The 16,672-nt window shown below is 36.7% G+C and overlaps 2 pseudogenes; both read right to left on the reverse strand.

Annotated features, from left to right (window-relative positions):
• Positions 1-713: 713 nt before the first annotated feature.
• On the reverse strand, positions 714-12,170 carry LOC149266660 (mitogen-activated protein kinase homolog D5-like; annotated as a pseudogene).
• A 3,000-nt stretch (positions 12,171-15,170) lies between these two features.
• Positions 15,171-16,672, reverse strand: part of LOC149266661 (mitogen-activated protein kinase homolog D5-like) — a 28,799-nt pseudogene continuing 27,297 nt past the window's right edge.

Here is a 16,672-nt window from a genome sequence, read left to right on the forward strand (position 1 = left end):
GTGTTGAATGGAAATTAGATAATTATTTATTTATTTTACAAATTTAAAATGTTTTTATATATTGGTAATTATTAAATTTTTGAATGTTAGTGTGGATTAAGTTTTGTAATGATCTAATTAGCATTTGCACCAAAAGCTGCAAAGAAAATGTAGTAAGTATTTCCAATAACACTTACATATGTGTTTGGATTTTGCACAAGTTGCTGAATTCTAATCTCTTATTGTAGTAATTAATTTTGCATTTTCCTTTCTAGTATATCACTTGTTCCATTCATGCTCACCCATAGTCTTCCATCGTGGGTTGGAAATGCTCCTTGTAAAACATAATATTTGATTTCCAGTGCAATGGAGAAAAAAATATTGTAGATAAATCAGATAATCGAAAGCTAAAAATCCAAAACCGACAAGATTGGGGAAGAAAGCAGGAATTTATTTTATTCATATCAGTACACAATAGCCAAAGGTCCAAGTTCATCACTTATCTGAAAGGAGAATTTCACAAAATACAATATTGAGCATATATAGTGGCAAACTGCCAAACTCAACTTTTCTTCAATTACATTCTAACAAAAATTATCTTCATACAACCCCTTGAAGTTTGAAGATAAATAAGAATAAGCATAATACAGTTTTACTGTCGTGTTCAGGTCTGTGACTCATACATGCACAATGCATCTCACCAAGTTGTAGCATATGAGGTTGACATACTCCAATATAAATGCTTTACACCCCTTCAATCATTATCTCCCTTACAACTTTCCTTGGACTCAAATGTGGTTTTAATACACATATTTACATTGCTCCCAAAACTCAATAAATATTTATAACACTATGACTGCTACAAACAAGAAAATAACCCAGCTTTCAATTTTCAAAGTTGTAACCACTGTCAACACAAAATGTTACTTTATTGTGCATACTTTGGATTAAAAACCAAAGCCTCTCTATAGATCAGATCTTTCATATGATCCTTTGTTAAGGTGTGGTACTCAAAATCAAAGCTGAATGACATGGTACTCAAAATCAAAGCTGAATGACATTGCACAAGTGGGTTCATCACTGATACCATGTAGATTTGCCAGGTATGGACTAGAAAGTGCTTCTTCCACTTCTCCAAAACCAACAAACATATTTTTTTGACCAATTGGACCTAGAAAATCAATTGTACTCCCATCCAAAAGAACAAACAACTTTCATTGCCATAAAAAATAAAAGCAACTAAAATTTTTCTGCAAAGGATATCAAAAGAAGATATTCATCTATTTCTGTCAGAATTGGATCTGCATTACCAGTGTTGGGAAACTTTTCTCATGTGCTAGCTTTTGGCCTCGATTTAAATGGTATAATTTAAATGGGTGTTTCCTCAGAGACACAACTGCTAAAAGTTGCCTGGATTTAAATGGGTAGAACTTAAATCTATACAATAGGGCCTTCTTGAGTGTACATATTTTTTTTTTCTTATTTTAAGTTCACAGCCAAGCCAGACACCAAAATGGTGTTGTAAAACATAATATTTGATTTCGAGTGCAATGGAGAAAAAGCTATTGTAGATAAATCAGACAATTAAAAGATGAAAATCCAAAACTGACGAGATTGGGGAAGAAAGCAGGAATTTATTTTATTCATATCAGTACACAATAGCCAAAGGTCCAAGTTCATCACTTATCTGAAAGGAGAATTTGACAAAATACCATATTGATCATATATAGTGGCAAACTGCCATACTCAACTTTTCTTCACTTATATTCTAACAAAAATTATCTTCATACAACCCCTTGAAGTTTGAAGATAAAGAAGAATAAAGCATAATACAGTTTTATCGTAGTGTTTAGGTCTGTGACTCATACATGCACAATGCATCTCACCAAGTTGTAGCATATCATGTTGACATACTCCAATATAAATGCTTTACACCCCTTCAATCATTATCTCCCTTACAACTTGCCTTGCACTCAAATGTGCTTTTAATACACATATTTACATTTCTCCGTAAACTCAATAAATATTTATAACATTATGACTGCTACAAACAAGAACATAGCCCAGCTTTCAATTTTCAAAGTTGTAACCACTGTCAGCACAAAATGTTACTTTATTGTGCATACTATGGATTAAAAACCATAGTCTCTCTATAGATCAACTCTTTGATCTGATCCTCTTTTAAGGTGTGCTACTCAAAATCAAAGCTGAATGGCATGGCACAAGTGGGTTCATCATTGATATCATGTAGATTTTCCAAGCACACATGGGAAGTGCCTCTTCCACTCCAAAATAACAAACAACTTTCATTGTCATAAAAAATAAAAGCAGCTAAAAATTTTCTGCAAAGGATATCAAAATAAGATATTCATCTATTTTTGTCAGAATTGGATCTGCATTACCATGTGCTAGGAAAATTTTACTAGTTGCCTGGATTTAAATGGGTAGAACTTAAATCTATAGAATAGGTCCTTCTTGAGTGGACAATTTTTTCTTCTTATTATTTTAAGGTCATAGGCAAGCCAAACACAAAATTTGTGTATAACACCCCCTTGTTTGTGGGACAAGGAAAAAAAATTGATCTCGATACTAGATGTCAAATACTGTGATAGAAACAGCCTTAATCCGAAAAGGATTAGTCCAAGTTATACAAGGATGAATTAAAAAGTTCTGCTTTAGCAAACCAATAAAGTAATGACTAGTCAATGAGAAAAATAGGTAATGTTGTGCACCTGTGATCCTCTGATTTGGATCAAATGTCAGCATTCTTTCACAAAGATAAATTGATAATGCATGCACATGATGGAATTTTTGAGTAAATGACTGCCTTGGATACTATGGCAGTTGCTGAATAAATATTCTAGCATTATCACTTCGAACAAATCCAAGGTCAACCTCAGTTAGAGTTCCAATCAACTACAAAGGTATTAAATACTTTCTCACCGCACTCACATTGTATTTAAATTATACCCATAACTTCAATCATTCAACCAAAATTGTAAAATGTCTTTTTGTCCTTTAACCAGAGACAAGACATGAACAAGAAGCATGGCTCAAATTGTTGAAAATGTAATTTCAACGCGCACGAAACCACCGAACAGAACCATAAAACCGGCCAGGATCATATCGCACCGCCATCCATGAAAAGTGGTTTCCGTATTGTTGAGCTCCGATGCGATTTGGAGGCGACGCGTGTCACCCGCATGACATCAGCAAACGAAACCCATCGGAAGTTAAAGCTCGGTGAAAATCTGCCTTCCGATATCCTCTCCATCGTCCGATCTGATCGCGTGATCTCCGTCGTTGACTTCCAGAATGTGCTGTCTGCCCACGTCACATTAAATTTTGTCATTTTCTTGTTGACCGCCGTAGGTGGAAACTTATGGTTTTTAATGCCCGTCGTATTTTCTTTGGTGGAGGCTTCAATATTGTTATGGGCACGTATTTAATGTTGTTATGGGCATGCTTTTAATTTTGGTTATGGGCATTGTCCCATATGACATACGATTTTTTTTATAATTTTTTGTATATGTTGTCATATGTTAAAAACAAGCCTACGTGCTGTAGTAGTATATGGTTTTTTTTAAGTGTTGTGAGTGGTGGTTACGCACGTGAGTGCGATTGTCTTTGTAAAATGCACAGCAGTGCTATATAGATTTTGGAATGTAATGCTTTGTTTTAGCCATTGAAGAATAGAGAGCTGGTTTATGTAATCTCCACAGCAGTGGAAAATTTGTGTGAGCAGCAGAGTTTTGTTTTGAGATTCCCTCTTTGCACAGAGGAAGAAATATGTAACAGAATGCTTGTTTTAAATTAACAGAAATGCTTTGTGACTGTGTAATGGTGTCTTTTGAGTCATTTTGATTTTAAGAGGTTCTTGTCAAAAGATCCTAGACAGAAGAAACAGAGTATTGTCTCTGTGGTGAATTTTTATTCTGGTTTTGGTATTTCCCCCTTTAAAAAATACCCAACAGTGGTATCAGAGCAGGCTTAGGCTCTTTGTAGGAGACAAAGAAGCTGAAGGGAGAAGGTTGTTGCTGCAGCAAAACCTCTCAGGTAGACAGAAGACTTAGACAGCGAAGGATTCAGGTATTCCCCAAAAGCATTTCTCTTGTTATTGCTGAAGACAGTCAGTTTTTTTTTTAAAAAAACACAGTCAAGGATTTAAAACCATAGTTCAAGATGCAAGGAATGGCAAGCACAAGCATGGGTATGTTCAACACCCAGCTCCCACACTTTAATGGGAAGAACTATGACTACTGGTCTATAACCATGAGAGCTTTGTTCATTGCTCAAGATATATGGGAACTAGTAGAATATGGGTTTGAGGAACCAGCAGATGAAACTGAGTTCAATGCATTAACTCAGGGAGAGAAGGATCAGCTGAAGCTCAATAGGAAGAAGGATGCAAAGGCCATTGTCTTGTTGTATCAAGCAGTGGACCAGAGTATATTCCCAAGGATAGCAGCAGCTACAACATCACATGAAGCATGGCAAACTCTCAAGACAGCCTATCAAGGCATGGAGAGAGTGAAGACAGCAAAATTGCAAATGCTGAGAAAGGATTTTGAAAACTTGAACATGAAGGAGTCAGACAACATTGAATCATTCTTCACTCATGTGATTGGTGTAATCACACAAATGAGAACTCATGGAGAAACAATTGAAGATAGAAGAATAGTGGAGAAAATATTGAGGGTCTTACCCTCAAGGTTTGATGCCATAGTCACCACCATTGAAGAGACAAAGGATCTCTCAAAATATTCAGTTGATGAGCTACATGCATCACTGATAACACATGAGCAGAGGTTGAGTAGGAATGAAAACTCATCCCTTGAGCAAGCCTTCAAGACCCAGATGTCTTTTGGAAGAGGAAGGGGTCAAGGAAGAGGAAACAAGAGAGGAAGAGGCAGAAGCCAGAATAGAGGTGGAAGGAATAACCCATCAAATGCACAAGGAAGAGGCAGCAATCCAAATCAGAACCAAGGTCAAGGCAGCAGCCAACAAAGAGATCAGTATCAGGCTCAAGGACAAAGGTATGATAAATCTAATGTTCAATGCTATTATTGCAAAAAGTATGGTCATTATGCTAGTGATTGTAGAAAGAAACAGCATGATATGAACAGCAGACAAAATGCAAATGTTACAAGAGAAAACAGCAGTCAAGAAAATGTCCTATTAGCTTGTAACATGGCTGAAACACATAGTGAGGACATATGGTTTTTAGACTCAGGTTGCAGCAACCATATGACCGGAAATATAGCCTTCTTTTCTGCCCTAGATAAAAATGTGAAATCAGAAGTCACACTAGGAACTGATAGTAAAGTGTCTGTTATGGGAAAAGGAGAAATAAAAATACTTTCAAAGCAAGGAGAAAGGAAAACCATAGCAGATGTATACTATGTCCCCGGAATGAGATGTAATCTCTTGAGTATTGGACAGCTTGTCCATAAGGGGTACAATGTTTTCTTTAAAAATGATGTGTGCACCATCATGGACATACCACCCAGCAAAAGATGCATTGCTGAAGTGAAGATGACAAGGAACAGGATGTTCCCTCTCAGAATCCGGGCAGATTTGAAAAACAAAGGAGAAATTGCAGCAGTTACCCAAGAGGCTTTCCAAAGCGTGCCAAAGGATGAGAATTGGTTGTGGCATTTGAGATTTGGACATCTCAATTTTGGAGGTCTGAATTTGTTGAGTAGGAAAGGAATGGTGAAAGGATTGCCATTGATAGAGAAGCCGGACAGCCTATGTGAAGGCTGCATATTGGGAAAACAACATAGAGAAAGTTTTCCATCAGGGAAGAGCATAAGGGCAAAGGCACCCTTAGAAATCATCCACTCAGATTTATGTGGGCCAATGCAAGCTCCATCATTAGCTGGCAGCCAATATTTCCTAACATTCATTGATGACTGTACAAGAAAGACTTGGATATATTTCCTTAAAAACAAAAGTGAAGTGTTTGAGAAATTCCAAAACTTCAAGGCATTTGTTGAAAACCAAAACGGGCTGCACATTAAAGTTTTGAGAACTGATAGAGGAGGTGAGTATATCTCCAAGGAATTCCTAAGATTTTGTAGAGAAAATGGAATTCATAAACAGTTTACAGCAAGGTACACCCCACAGCAAAATGGAGTTGCTGAAAGGAAGAACAGGACCATCATGGATATGGCAAGGAGCATGTTGAAGGCAAAGCATTTGCCAAATGAGTATTGGGCTGAAGCTGTACATTGTGCAGTTTATATATTGAACAGGTGTCCTACAAAAGCAGTCATGAACAAGGTGCCAGAAGAGGCATGGAGTGGGAGAAAGCAAGGAGTCACCCACATGAGAGTTTTTGGATGTGTGGCCTATGCACACATACCAGATCAGCTAAGGAGGAAGTTGGACAGTAAAGGGGAGAAATGCATCTTCATTGGATACAGTGATGAATCCAAAGCCTATAGGCTGTACATTCCATCTACCAAGAAGTTTTTTGTCAGCAGAGATGTTCAATTCATTGAAGAGGAAGCTTGGGATGGAAGCATAGAGAAAACAGTGAATGTCAAGAGCTGTTTGTCTCATGATGAAGATGAAGAGGAAGTGGCTGAAATACATCCCCAAACAGCAGCGCCAACACAAGGACAACAAGGTACACCATTAAGGATCAATGAGGGTGCTTCTCCAAGCACACCACAAGAAGGAAACTCAAGTGCATCTTCAAGCACTTGCACACCAAGTGAAAGAGGTAAGAAATTTAGAAATCTAAGTGATATTTATGATGAAGGAATGAATTCCTTATTTGCCTTGTATTGTCATGTTGATGATCCTATTCATTTCGAGGAAGCAATTAAAGATAGGAAATGGATAGAAGCTATGGATGAGGAAATTAATGCCATAGAGAGAAACAAAACATGGGATTTGGTTGAGCTACCAAAAGGCAAAGAAGTCATTGGTGTGAAATGGGTTTATAAGACCAAGAGCAATGCTGAAGGTAAGATTGAAAGGCATAAAGCAAGGCTGGTTGTCAAAGGCTACAAGCAGCAGTATGGGAGAGATTATGAGGAGACTTTCGCACCGGTTGCAAGAATGGAAACCGTGAGAGCAGTGCTGTCAATAGCAGCTCAAAACAAATGGAAAGTCTACCAAATGGACGTGAAGTCTGCATTCCTAAATGGAGTGTTAAAGGAAGAGGTCTATGTGGAACAGCCTCTCGGATATGAGAAGAAAGGAGAAGAGCACAAAGTGTGCAAATTGAAGAAAGCTCTTTATGGGCTGAAGCAAGCGCCAAGAGCATGGTACAGCAGGATAGATTCTTATCTATTGGATAATGAATTTGACAAATGTGAAGGAGAACCCACCGTCTACATCAAAGAAAAGGATGGTAAGATTTTGATTGTGGTCTTATATGTTGATGATGTTATTTTCACAGGTAATGATGATCAGCTCATTAAGAATTTTAAATCAGTCATGAAGGATGAATTTGAAATGACTGATATGGGTTTCTTGAGATACTTCTTAGGCATAGAAGTAGAGCAAAATGAAAAAGGAATTTTTATATCTCAAGCAAGATATGTAAATCAAATTTTGAACAGATTTAAGATGGAAGAATGCAAGGCAACAATCACTCCCACAGTGATGGGATTAAAGCTCAACAGAGAGGACAGCAGCAAGGACTTTGATCCTAGCTTGTACAAAAGTATTGTAGGCAGCCTTATGTATTTAACAGCAACTAGGCCTGATTTAATGTATGCTGTTAGTTTGATTTCCAGGTTTATGGAGAGGCCAAAGGAGGCACATTGGCAGGCAGCATAGAGAATTTTGAGGTATGTCAAAGGTACCAAAATGTTTGGCATATTATATAGTGTCTTAGAAAGTTCAGATTTAATTGGTTACACTGATAGCGATTGGGCTGGAAGTGTAGATGATCGGAAGAGCACTTCCGGTTATGTATTTCATATGGGTTCAGGAGCCATTTCATGGGCTTCTAAGAAGCAGTCCATTGTAGCATTGTCTACAGCAGAGGCTGAATATGTGGCAGCTACAGCAGCAGCTTGTCAGGCAGTGTGGATGAGAAGAATGTTGAGAAGCTTAGGCCAAGAGCAGGCAAAAGCGACAGTGATATTTTGTGACAATAGCTCAGCTATTGCATTGTCAAAGAATTCAGTGTTTCACAAGAGAACGAAGCACATTGATACAAGGTTTCACTACATCAGAGAATTGGTGAACAATGGAGAAATTGTCCTAGAACACTGCAGGACTCAAGAACAGGTTGCGGACATCTTGACAAAGCCGCTGGATCAGAAAAGCTTTGAATTTTTGAGGAAGTGTTTGGGTATGACCGAATGCCCAGCAGTTGAAATTAAAGGGGAGTGTTGAAAATGTAATTTCAACGCGCACGAAACCACCGAACAGAACCATAAAACCGGCCAGGATCATATCGCACCGCCATCCATGAAAAGTGGTTTCCGTATTGTTGAGCTCCGATGCGATTTGGAGGCGACGCGTGTCACCCGCATGACATCAGCAAACGAAACCCATCGGAAGTTAAAGCTCGGTGAAAATCTGCCTTCCGATATCCTCTCCATCGTCCGATCTGATCTCGTGATCTCCGCCGTTGACTTCCAGAATGTGCTGTCTGCCCACGTCACATTAAATTTTGTCATTTTCTTGTTGACCGCCGTAGGTGGAAACTTATGGTTTTTAATGCCCGTCGTATTTTCTTTGGTGGAGGCTTCAATATTGTTATGGGCACGTATTTAATGTTGTTATGGGCATGCTTTTAATTTTGGTTATGGGCATTGTCCCATATGACATATGATTTTTTTTTATAATTTTTTGTATATGTTGTCATATGTTAAAAACAAGCCTACGTGCTGTAGTAGTATATGGTTTTGTTTTTTTTTAAGTGTTGTGAGTGGTGGTTACGCACGTGAGTGCAATTGTCTTTGTAAAATGCACAGCAGTGCTATATAGATTTTGGAATGTAATTTTTTTTAGCCATTGAAGAATAGAGAGCTGGTTTATGTAATCTCCACAGCAGTGGAAAATTTGTGTGAGCAGCAGAGTTTTGTTTTGAGATTCCCTCTTTGCACAGAGGAAGAAATATGTAACAGAATGCTTGTTTTAAATTAACAGAAATGCTTTGTGACTATGTAATGGTGTCTTTTGAGTCATTTTGATTTTAAGAGGTTCTTGTCAAAAGATCCTGGACAGAAGAAACAGAGTATTGTCTCTGTGGTGAATTTTTATTCTGGTTTTGGTATTTCCCCCTTTAAAAAAAAAACCCAAAACAAACTTCAATAGGTTTAAAAGTATACAACCATTATACATGGCAAGACACGATAGGAAAATATTACAATCTATGGCCTCTACCTATATCAATAAACACAACCGATGCACATGATCCCTTCTAGGGAATAAGGGTTTTCTATTCATCAATTCCATGAAAATACAACCTACAGACCAGACATCAATGGCTGCAGTATATCTTATGAATTTAGCAGCAATTATGGAGCTCTATACCATCTAGTAACCACATAGTTGATCATGAAATCAGTTTCAGAAGTAATTTGAGCCAAACAAAAATCACGTATCTTTAGATCACAATTTGCATTCAGTAGAATATTGTTGGGCTTCAAGTCCCTATGAAGGACATTTGCAGAATGTATATATTTCAATCCTCACAAAATCTGATACAGAAAGTACTGCAATAAACAATCCACATACAAGCATTAGCCTCTAACAAACAATATTTGAAGAACCTCATTCATATCAACTATGACACAAATGCATAATAGAACGTAATGCCAAGAAACAACAATTCCTTCCTTTCTTCAAGCATCAACTTCTAAGGATGTTTTTGAACAAAACCCCACTTTGTAAGTGGTGGGAGGTCAAAATCATGAGCTTGATAGGAAACTTATCAATCATTATAAGCTTGTATTTCAATACTACATGATAGATGAAGAAAGAAGGTTTGCCATGGAAACTTGTATTGATGTAGTTCCCTAGAAGCTGTCTGAGTCTCTAACCTCCATGAGAAGTCAACCATAAATAACCATAATCCACAAAGGAAAAGTCCAACTTATACAAGGATGAATTAAAAAGTTCTTATGTAGCAAACCAATAAAGCAATGGCCAGTCAATGAGAAAAAGAGGTAATGTTGTGCACCTGCGATCCTTTGATTTGGATCAAATGTTAGCATTCTTTCAAAAATATAAATTGATAACGCATGCACATGAGAAACTTTCTGAGTAAATGACTTCCCTGGATACTGTGGAAGTTGACGGATAAATCTTCTAGCATTATCACTCTGAACAAATCCAAGGTCAACCTCAATTGGAGTTCCAATCAACTACAAAGGCATTAAATTCTTTCTCACCGCATTGGCATTATATTTAAATTATAACCATAACTTCAACCATTCAACCAAAACTGTAAAATGTCTTTATGTCCTTTAACCAGAGACAAGATATGAACAAGAAGCGTGGCTCAAACTTCAACAAGATTAAAAGTATACAACCATTATACATGGCAAGCCACAGTAGGAAAACATTACAATCTATGGCCTTTACCTATATCAATAAACAAAGCCGATGCACATGATCCCTTCCAGGGAATAAGGGTTGTTTGTTCATCAATTCCATGAAAATACAACCTACTGACCAGACATCAATGGCTGCAGTATAATCTGATGAATTTAGCAGCAATTCTGGAGCTCTATACCATCTAGTAACCACATATTCGATCATGAAATCAGTTTCAGAAGTAATCTGAGCCAGACCAAAATCACATATCTTCATATCACAATTTGCATTTAGTAGAAGATTGTTGGGCTTCAAGTCCCTATGAAGGACATTTGCAGAATGTATATATTTCAATCCTCACAAAATCTGATACAGAAAGTACTGCAATAAACAATCCACATACAAACATTAGCCTCTAACAAACAATATTTGAAGGACCTCATTCATATAAACTATGGCACAAAAATACATATTAGAACATAATACCAAGAAACAACAATTCCTGCCTTTCTCAAGCATCAACTTCTAAGGATTTTTTTGAACAAAACCCCACTTTGCAGGTGGTGGGAGGTCAAACTCATGCACCTGGTAGGAAAATTATCAATCATTATAAGCTTGTATTTCAATACTACATGATAGATGAAGAAAGAAGGGTTGCCATGGAAAATTGTAATGATGTAGTCCCCTGGAAGTTGTCTGAGTCTCTAACCTCCACGAAAAATCAATGATAAACAACCATAATCCACAAAGGATTAGTCCAACTTATACAAGGATGAATTAAAAAGTTCTGCTTTAGCAAACCAATAAATAAATGACCGGTCAATGAGAAAAAGAGGTAATGTTGTGCACCTGTGATCCTCTGATTTGGATCAAATGTCAACATTCTCTCACAAATATGAATTGCTAATGCATGCACATGAGGGAATTTTTGAGTAAATAATTGCCTTGGATGCTATGGCTGTTGCCGAATAATTTTTCTAGCATTATCACTCTGAACACATCCAAGGTCAGCCTCAGTTGGCATGTCAATCAACCGCAAAGACAATAAATGCTTTCTCACCACAATGGAATTATATTTAAATTATAGCCATATCTTCAACCATTCAAATAAAACTATAAAATGCCTCTATGTTGTTTAACGAGAGACAAGATATGAACAAGAAGCATGGCTCAAACTTCAATAGGCTTAAAAGCATACAACCATTATACAAGACAAGCCGCAATAAGAAAATATTACAAGCTATGGCCTTTACCTCTATCAATAAACACAACTGATGCTCATCAACTCCATGAAAATACAACCTACTGACCAGACATCAACGGATAGAGTATAATCTTATGAATTTAGCAGCAGTTCTGGAGCTCTATACCATCTAGTAACCACATATTTGATCATGAAATAAGTTTCAGAAGTAATCTGAGCTAGACCAAAATCACATATATTCAGATCACAATTTGCATTCAGTAGAAGATTGCTGGGCTTCAAGTCTCTACAAATGACATTTGTAGAGTGTATATATTTCAATCCTTGCAAATCTGATACAAAATGTAGTGCAATAGACAATCCACGTACAAACATTAGCCTCTAGCAAACAATATTTGAAGAACCTCATTCATATGAATTATGGCACAAAAACACATACTACAACGTAATACCAAGAAACAACAATTCCTGCCATTTTTCAAGCATCAACTTCTTAGGATGTTTCTGAACAAAACCCCACTTTGCAGGTGGTCGGCGGTCAAACTCATGCACTTGATAGGAAACTTATCAATCATTATAAGCTTGTATTTCAATACTACAGGATAGATGAAGAAAGAAGGGTTGCCATGGAAACTTGTATTGATGTAGTTCCCTAGAAGTTGTCTGAGTCTCTAACCTCCACAAGAAATCAACCATAAACAACCATAATCCATAAAGGATTATTCCAGCTTATACAAGGATGAATTAAAAAGTTCTGCTTTAAAAAACCAATAAGAAATGACCAGTCAATGAGAAAAAGAGGTAATGTTGTGCACCTGTGATCCTCTGATTTGGATCAAATGTCAGCATTCTTTCACAAAGATAAATTACTAATGCATGCACATGAGGGAATTTTTGAGTAAATGACTACCTTGTATACTGTGGTAGTTTCCGAATAAATCTTCTAGCATTATCACTCTAAACAAATCCAAGGTCAGCCTCAGTTGCCATACCAATCAACTGCAAAGACAATAAATGCTTTCTCACCGCACTGGCATTATATTTAAATTATAGCCATATCTTCAACCATTCAACCAAAACTGTAAAATGTCTCTATGTCCTTTAACCAGAGACAAGATATGAACAAGAAGCGTGGCTCAAACTTCAATAGGCTTAAAAGCATACAACCATTATATAGGGCAAGCCGCAGTAGGAAAATATTACAAGCTATGTCCTTTACCTCTATCAATAAATGCAACTGATGCACATGATCCCTTCCAGGGAATAAGGGTTGTCTGTTCATCAATTCCATGAAAATACAACCTACTGACCAGACATCAATGGCTACACTATAATATGATGAATTCAACAACAATTCTGGAGCTCTATACCATCTGGTAACCACATATTCGGTCATGAAATAGGTTTCAGAAGTAATCTGAGCGAGACCAAAATCACATATCTTCAGATCAAAATTTTCATTCAGTGGAAGATTTCTAGGCTTCAAGTCCCTATGAAGGACATTTGCAAAGTTTATATGTCTCAATCCTTGCAAAATCTGATACAAAAAGTACTACAATAGACAATCCATGTACAAACATTAGCCTCTAACAAAAAATATTTGAAGGACCTTATTCATATAAACTATGGCACACAAACACATACTAGAATGTAATACCAAGAAACAACAATTCCTGCCTTTTTTCAAGCATCAACTTCTAAGGATGTTTCTGAACAAAACCCCACTTTGTAGGTGGTGGGAGGTCAAACTCATGCACTTGATAGGAAAATTATCAATCATTATAAGCTTGTATTTCAATACTACAGGATAGATGAAGAAGTAAGGGTTTCCATCGAAACTTGCATTGATGTAGTTCCCTAGAAGTTGTTTGAGTCTCTAACCTCCATGAGAAATCAACCTTTGTCTTTAAATGAGTTGGATGCTAATTTTCCTGAGATGGCCAATGGCAATGACAAGTCCTCAAGATTGGACAATTTCCCTTGTGAATTGTGTAAGCTTAGGTGTTCTGTTTTCTATGCAAAAAGGGAAAATGGGGAGCTGATATGCGATGAGTGCAAGAAAATGCCAAATAAATGAATGCAATACCATGGTGGAGGTGTCGAATGAGAAATTTCTTGCACACAAACCTTGTCTGATAGTGACAAGCAGGAAACTTGCAAAACAAGAGGGCCAATCGTATACAAGGCAAGAAGTCTGGTCTAGAGTGCATCAACTATAGGACCATCAAGCTCATAAAAGATATTAAGAATTACACATTCTGCTTCCAGGGTGGCCTACACTTCACTTCTAAGAAACTGAAATTTGTAAGTGGAGGAGTCTGTGAGCTGCAATCATTGGGGCAGATCTTTTACACGCAATTGGGGCATTCCAGGAATGTAGGGGATTATTTGATCCATTTACCCATTTGTGAATCAACTCTCATCTGCAGCAGCAAGTAATACGATACAGAGTAATCTCTCTCTTCGTAATCCAAAGGGGGTTAGAAATTAGAAGCCAAAATCAATGCAGTGAAAAAACAACGCAGGTGGTGAGAGGTGAAACTCATGTACCTGATAGGAAACTTATCGATCATTATATGCTTGTATTTCAATACTACAAGATAGATGAAGAAATAAGGGTTGCCATGGAAACTTGTATTGATGTAGTTCCCTAGAAGTTGTCTGAGTCTCTAACCTCCACGAGAAATCAAACTTTAACTTTAAATTAGTTGAATGCTAATTTGTCTGAGATGGCAAATGACAATGACAAGTCCCCAAGATTGGACAATTTCCCTTGTGAGTTGTGTAAAACCTGTGTGTTCTGTTTTCTATGCGAAAAGGGAAAATGGGGAACCAAGAAGAAATGAATGCAATAAAATGCAACCTAAATGAATGGAATACCATGGTGGAGGTGTCATATGAATACCATGGTGGAGGCTTCGTATGAATACCATGGTGGAGGTGTCGAATGAGACATTTCCTTATTCTAGTAATTAATTTTTCATTTTCCTTTCTAGTATATCACTTTTTCCATTCATGCTCACCCATATTCTTCCATCATGGGTTGGAAATGCTCCTTTTAAAACATAATATTTGATTTCCAGTGCAATGGAGAAAAAATTATTGTAGATAAATCAGACAATCAAAAGCTAAAAATCCAAAACCGACAAGATTGGGGAAGAAAGTAGGAATTTATTTTATTCATATCAGTACACAATAGCCAGAGGTCCAAGTTCATCACTTATCTGAAAGGAGAATTTGATAAAATACCATATTGAGCATATATAGTGGCAAACTGACAGACTCAACTTTTCTTCAATTACATTCTAACAAAAATTATCTTCATACAACCTCTTGAAGTTTGAACATAAATAAGAATAAACATAATACAGTTTTACCATCGTGTTCAAGTCTATGGCTCATACATGAACAATGCATCTCACTAGGTTGTAGCATATGAGGTTGACATACTCCAGGATAAATGCTTTACACCCCTTCAATCATTATCTCCCTTACAACTTTCCCTGGACTCAAATGTGGTTTTAATACACATATTTACATTGCTCCCAAAACTCAATAAATATTTATAACACTATGACTGCTACAAACAAGAAAATAACCCAGCTTTCAATTTTCAAAGTTGTAACCACTGTTAGCACAAAATGTTACTTTATTCTGCATACTTTGGATTAAAAACCAGAGCCTCTCTATAGATCAGCTCTTTCATCTGATCCTTTGTTAAGGTGTGGTACTCAAAATCAAAGCTGAATGACATGGCACAAGTGGGTTCATCACTGATATCATGTAGATTTGCCATGTATGGATGGGAAAGTGCCTCTTCCACTGTTCCAAAACCAGCAAACATATTTGTTTAACCAATTGGACCTAGAAAATCAATTGTACTCCCATCCAAAAGAACAAACAACTTTCATTGCCATAAAAAATAAAAGCAACTAAAAATTTTCTGCAAAGGATATCAAAAGAAGATATTCATCTATTTCTGTCAGAATTGGATCTGCATTACGAGTGCTGGGAAACTTTTCTCATGTGCTAGCTTTTGGCCTCTATTTAAATGGTATAATTTAAATGGGTGTTTCCTCAAAGACACAACCACTAAAAGTTGCCTGGATTTAAATGGCTAGAACTTAAATCTATACAATAGGGCCTTCTTGAGTGTACATATTTTATTTTCTTATTTTAAGTTCACAGCCAATCCAGATACCAAAATAGTGTTGTAAAACATAATATTTGATTTTGAGTACAATGGAGAAAAAGCTATTGTAGATAAATCAGACAATTAAAAGCTAAAAATCCAAAACCGACGATAATGGGGAAGAAAGCAAGGATTTATGTTATTCGTATCAGTACATAATAGCCAAAGGTCCAATTTCATCACTTATATGAAAGGAGAATTTGAAAAAATATCATATTCTTCATATATAGTGGCAAACTGCCATACTCAACTTTTCTTCACTTATATTCTAACAAAAATTATCTTCATATAACCGCTTGAAGTTTGAAGATAAATAAGAGTAAAGCATAATACAACTTTATCGCATTGTTTAGGTCTGTGACTCATACATGCACAATGCATCTCACCAAGTTGTAGCATATCATGTTGACATACTCCAATATAAATGCTTTACACCCCTTCAATCATTATCTCCCTTACAACTTACCCTGCAGTCAAATGTGCCTTTAATACAAATATATAAATTTCTCCCTAAACTCAATAAATATTTATAACATTATGACTACTACAAACAACAACATAACCCAGCTTTAAATTTTCAAAGTTGCAACCACTGTTAGCAAAAAATGTTACTTTATTGTGCATACTATGGATTAAAAACGATAGTCTCTCTATAGATCAAATCTTTGATCTGATCCTATGTTAAGGTGTGCTACTCAAAATCAAAACTGAATGGCATGGTACAAGTGGTTTCATCACAGATATCATGTAGATTTTCCAGGCACGGATGGGAAGTGCCTCTTCCA

Source organism: Pinus tabuliformis, chromosome 6 (assembly GCF_031772625.1).
Source record: "Pinus tabuliformis cultivar Carrire ecotype Pingquan chromosome 6, CPIR1, whole genome shotgun sequence".
NCBI classification, from domain to species: domain Eukaryota; kingdom Viridiplantae; phylum Streptophyta; class Pinopsida; order Pinales; family Pinaceae; genus Pinus; species Pinus tabuliformis.